Source organism: Halyomorpha halys, unplaced genomic scaffold (genome assembly GCF_000696795.3).
Source record: "Halyomorpha halys isolate HHAL.00 unplaced genomic scaffold, Hhal_1.1 Scaffold445.1, whole genome shotgun sequence".
Classification (NCBI taxonomy): Eukaryota; Metazoa; Arthropoda; class Insecta; order Hemiptera; family Pentatomidae; genus Halyomorpha; species Halyomorpha halys.
This window is the reverse complement of record NW_027114133.1, coordinates 547,509-553,508: the sequence shown is the minus strand read 5'-3', so window position 1 is coordinate 553,508 and position 6,000 is coordinate 547,509.

The window sequence follows — 6,000 nt, the reverse complement described above, 5'->3', positions numbered from 1 at the left end:
GACAGGACTTTTTGAATGACCTGGTATTTCCGGCATTTTACAAAAAAAAAATATTGCATTGGTTGCTTATAAATAAATTCCAAAAAAGAAATGATTATTAAATTTAGGGTCATTCATATTTTAGATCTAATTCAAAGAAAAAAAAATGTCTTGTTTTACCATTCTGTTCGTCAAAAGACATTTAAAAAAAATAAATTGATCTTTTTTTATCCATTGTAAAATAGTTAAAATAAGATTTTGTTTTTATTTTTATAGATCTTATGTTACGAATCTTGCCTCGCATTCGAAGCTTTACAATTAAGATCACTAATCAGTGTAAGTTCAGCTGTACTAGGTTCAAAATTTCTCATGAAAACACATGTAAAGTACTCTGTAATTTTGTGTTCTCCATCTATGCAAATTTCTGTTCTTTGTATTCCGAATTGATCTGAAGGGGACTTTATCAAGCCACGCACTAAATTACCCTTGTTTTGGAACACAGAATTCAAATTGGGTCTCAAGGATTGCACAATGAACCGCTTGGAAGAACTTGTACGTGGTTGGAAGGTGGAAAGCAATAGACTGACAAGCCTGCTTTAAAGTTGTAAAGGAACCGTCCCTGGATACAGGAATAAGTAATTAACTGAGCCGAACGAGACCTGGCTTGTACTGGGCAAGTAGCCTTCTACCTCCAAGCTAGTACTGAATATATTATACCGTTACGTTTTATCTATTTGTCTTTACTTGTCTCACATGAATGGTATAATTAACACCTATTCATTATTAATACTTCATTGATACTTTATCTTACGATTACTTTTAAAATTTGTAGAAAGGGGACCTATTGCGATCGAATTTTCAACGGAAATGCATGTTTTATGATTTCCTTAGTTCAAATATTGACATTTGACATTGAAAATTGGAAAACAAAATGTGAAACCCGAACCTATGGAACGTGAATAATGCAGTGTTCTCTCCTATTTTTTAGGTACCACCAGATCATTATGTCATTTAAAGTCTCATGGGTTTGTATGGTGGACTTATTACGAAATGTTTCTTTTATTTTGTTTTTACTTAAACGGTTGTCATGCATAGATAGTGCTGAAATTATTTTTTTATATATTTAAAAATCATAATTATTTATTTTTATATCAAAATTATTGATGTTCCTCGTGAATAGAAGAAAACAATTTTTAAACTTACAAAAATGAATAAATAAACCAATATGTCATTCTAGATGCACCCCGTCTCAATAATCATTTTTATATTATTGAGTATAAAAATGTATCAGTATACCTATGTAATCTTTTTCGACTTTTTCAGATTTTTTCTTAACGGTGTATCTCAGCTCTAGAAACCATAAACAGGTCCTATATTGGATCAATCATTTTAAATGTTATAGTTTTGACTCGAAATAATACTTAAGCTATTGGTAAAACCCTCTAAAAAACTTATTTTGCATTTCTAAACTTATTTCCTCTAATATATTTAATATAGATACTAAGATAATTTTCACTCTTCCTCTTTTCCTTTTTAAATTTAACCTGAAAATGTCTCATTATTACTTATAAAACATTTTTAAATTGAAAACATGTTATCTTTAATTTACGCTTATAACACTATACATAAGTTTCATTCAATTATAACACTTATTATAATTATTAATATCTAAATATATAACTTAATTTTATAATTAGAAGTTAATAAATATAAATCTTAATTAGAAAATTATTAAAGTGTTGTATTATTAATTATAATTGCATGTTGTCATTTAATAAGAAACATATCACTAAGAATAAATATTTGTTAATTACCTTCGATTGTTTATTAATCACTTACAAAAAAATATCTTAAAACATTTGTGTATATCTTAAACTAATTTCTAAGACTAAATGTCTTAACATTTTATTTGCTATTTTTACAGATTAGAAATTTATGTTTACAACATTTGCAAGGTTTATCATCTGTGTACAGTTTAAAGTAAAATACATTTTCTATTTAAGTACGAATATAGTTTTCATACAAAATGAAGAAATAAGAAACCTAGCTACAAAAATGAAATAAAATATTTATTAATAATTTATCAAATTTAAAACACAATATAGTTAAAGTATTAATAAAAATGTATAAACATAAGTGAATAAAAGTATATCAATTAGATAATTTAAGGTATAACTTGAATAATATAAAATTAAATGAATAGAGAAATAAAATGAGCTAGTAATCACTAGTAAAATGTAATGGAAATGATTATAATCTCAGTTTGAACTTTATTCAGTTAAAAATCACGAAAAATAGTGCGAAATATGTTTCTTAGTTTAGTTACGCGTGTATAAATATGAAAAGAGTGGAATGGCTCGTAAGGTAAGATCCTGGATTTTTGTCTTTTGAGCTGTTGTTCGAGGGCTTAAAGACAATTTATTTTCTGTTATATCCATCTTGTGTCGGCTGTAAGATGTGGCCCGTTCAGCCACTTTAAAGTTGGTACTTAACCCTTCATTGGGTTGGGATATAAATCTCGCGGCTGATCACGTCAACCCCCTGGTATAACTGTTGGTTAAAAAATTGTACATATTTATCTAAAACTAAACACAAGAATTCTGAATTCAAGATGGACTATTGTGGTAAAAATTTGTTATTCTTATGCATTTATTTATTTTATAAAATTGCCAAGTTTCACTAAAATTGGTAAGAAACTTCCGTAAGTTTTCTTAGAAATGATTCCTGGTGTTAATTCCTTGTTGTAACGTTTTTGTTAATGATGTATTTAATTTATACTTCACCATCGGTTCACAGCAACTAAATTTTAATTCAATAATAAACCATTTAATGTTAAATATATATGATTAGAATGTTTTAACTATTAATGTTACTGGAGTACGTTTATTTTTATGCAGCCCGTTTTCCTAATTAAGGTCGAACAGATTGAAGGATCTTGTTTCAGCGTTAGACTGTTTGCTTTGAGAGAAGAAAACTCCATTTAATTTAAATAGCCTTCATCAGGGTTATTGGTTAAGATAGACTTTTTTCCAAAAGCCAGGAATTTCTTTCTCTTTAATCTGTGGAAGTCCGAGTTCGCTTAGTTTACATTTACTTTGATCACAAAATATTGAAAATATTTTGTATTTGTTTTATTTATTTGTATTTATCTCTTTAATTATTAGCATAGTAGATTTGATTTTATCCTCTATTAATACAAAGAACGGTTTACAAGATTTTTGTTAAAGATTGACATAAATATACCCTACCAATACAAGGTATATTCATTAGTCCTTCTGGTAAACGATTGAACAAATTGGTACCATTTAGTTTGAAGCGTATTTCTCAATTTCATTATAACTAATTACAAAATAACAAATTCATTCCTCAAATTTGTTATTATATAGAGGTTTGATAAATTTATTTTTTTTCTAACATTTTTTAGATAGCTATTTCCGTATCTGAATGAATTATTATTTATGAATTTGAGAATAATTTTATAAAAGTAAAATAGCTTAGGTGGAAGCTGCAACTCTTTTCAGATTTGAGTGAGAACTCGTAGAGAGCCTGTCTCTATAGTATTTGATCCCATATCTTAATATTGATTCAAATATACTTTGTATATTATTCATAATAAGGCTTCCTTGTAAGAGCTCATTTTGGGTTTCGTACTGCACGGTTATATAAATACTTACAGGATAGTATTTATAACACCCACACACACATGATGCCATAGAAACAAGTAGAATATTCATTGGCTGAGCATCCAAAACAGTAAGGAAGGAATAAATTGGAAGGGGGCTACGAAGTTGCTGGGATCACAACCCCATACGTGATAGACTCCTGGGTCCTAGGGTCAGTAATTGCACACACGTCCTGTAATGATTGCGTTGCGCAGCGCAAATCAACAGCTGGTCTCCTATGTTATACTTCATTTTTAATATGAACCCTATCTTTCTATAGAGACACTTTATGGGATTCTAATGGCTGTTTGATGAAGATGTAATTATACGGTTCCTTCATCATACTTTCTGGACCTTAATTAGTTAGATATGTCGGTTACAAACAGTTTTCTTTATTTTAATAATTTAATTTTTTTTATAATAACAATTAATTAAAAATGTTTTATAGTACTTCGTACAATTAATGATGGTATCTACACATAAGACGTTAATTCATTTATGAGCCAATTCATTAACGGCTTAAATAACAGATGTTTAAGTAGTTAATGAATTGATGTACCTGCTTTTTTTCTTACCTCCTTAATTAAATAGATAACTAGCAGAATTAACATATATCTAAATATATACATATTTACTATTTAGATATATGTTAATTCTGATATTTATCTATTCAATAAATGAGGTAAGAAAAAAAAACAGGTACATCAATTCGTTAACTACTTGATCATTTTTTTAATTAATTGTTATTAAAAAAAATCATGGAAATATTCATGCTGTTTTTCAATTTCTGGCGATTTAAGATAGTTTAATTGACCTATATTTAAAAAGCGTCTGAAATTGAAAAACGGCATGAAACCCTTCATTCCAGCCCTCCGTGGTAGCCTTACTTATCTGACTTTTTAAACAGACAATTATAGCAAGTAGGTTGATCGATGCACGACATGTCACAATCTCACAAGAGGAGATCATAACACAAAAAAAGGCAACCTTCCCCGCCGGACTCGCTCTTGTAAGACCCTTTTTTTCCGTACCCTCCTAAGAAAAGGAAAAAGGAAAATAGGTATAAGGAATATTATTTGAGGTTGGTACCCTTTTTCTACCATCGGTATTTTAAGGTTTTATTTAAATTGTTCTCTGTATGTGAAGGATCAGGGGAACAAAGTGCGCATTGATACAATGGTGAGTGGGGAGGGTCCGCTTTGCTGGTGGTGATAAATTAGATTTAGACTGCATAGCCCAAACCTCTTCCCACGGTAAGAACGTTTACCAAGGGGACATCTCCTTGCCATCTCGCTGGTAGTGGTGGAGGGGCAACTTCCCGAAACAGCGGGTTGGTGCAGGCCTTAAAAAAATTTGATGTGTCTCCGGCCAATGTACTCTGGCACAGAGGGCAGCTGGAGTTCATCATAGATAACAGTGTTTCTGGCCCTCTGTAACGCTGTTCCTCATACAATCTTCCGAAGGACAGAGTTCTGGAAGCTCTGTAGTCTGTTGAGCGTGGTCCTGTACATGTGTTTGAGCAGAGGCGCACCGTAGAGTAGCGTCGGTCTAATGACTGCTTTATATATCTGGAGCTTAAGTCTGAGCGAGAACTGCGGAGATTTTAGCAGATGGTTCAGCCTGCATGTTTTCTGACGTGTCAGTTTTAGCCTCTCACGAACATGGTTGGAGTAAGTGAGATGGCGATCGAGTGTGACTCCCAGATAGAGTAACGAGGTGAGATCCGTTGGTCTACCTCGTCTATTTTGAAGTGTGTAGGCAGTGGTTTCTTACCTTTTTGGTATGACATCGCAATAGCATCTATCTTGGCGGGGTTCACCTTGATTCCAATGCGCTTGAGTTCAGCAGCGATGGTGTTTGCCGCCTTCTGAGCATGAGACAGCGCCATTGGAGCATTGACGCTGGAGGCGTAGATGCCGATGTTATCCGCATAGGCAGCAACCACTGCCTTCGGATGCTTGATTGATACCACTGGGGCTGTAAATAGCACAAACAATATTGGTCTCAGCACCGAGTCCTGAGGCACTCCACATGTGGTTGGAACAGGAGTTGAAAAGCTCCTACCCGTACGACAAAAGATCTTCCGCTAAGGTAGTTTCCATTCAGGCGGCATAGGGTGGCGGGAAACTTGATGTCCTCCAGGCGGCAGATAAGAAGCGGATGGAAGACACACTCGAAGGCTTGGCTAGAGTCGAGAGAAATGAACGCCGTTGCCCTGTTCATGTGCATGTGGCCCAGTGTGTGAGATTGCAGCTTGGCCAGATGATGGTCACATGCGACCAACCTCTGGAAACCTGTCTGCTCAGGCGGAATTACTCCTTCTTCACCGCAGTGCTTCACTATATGGTGATTTCGATTC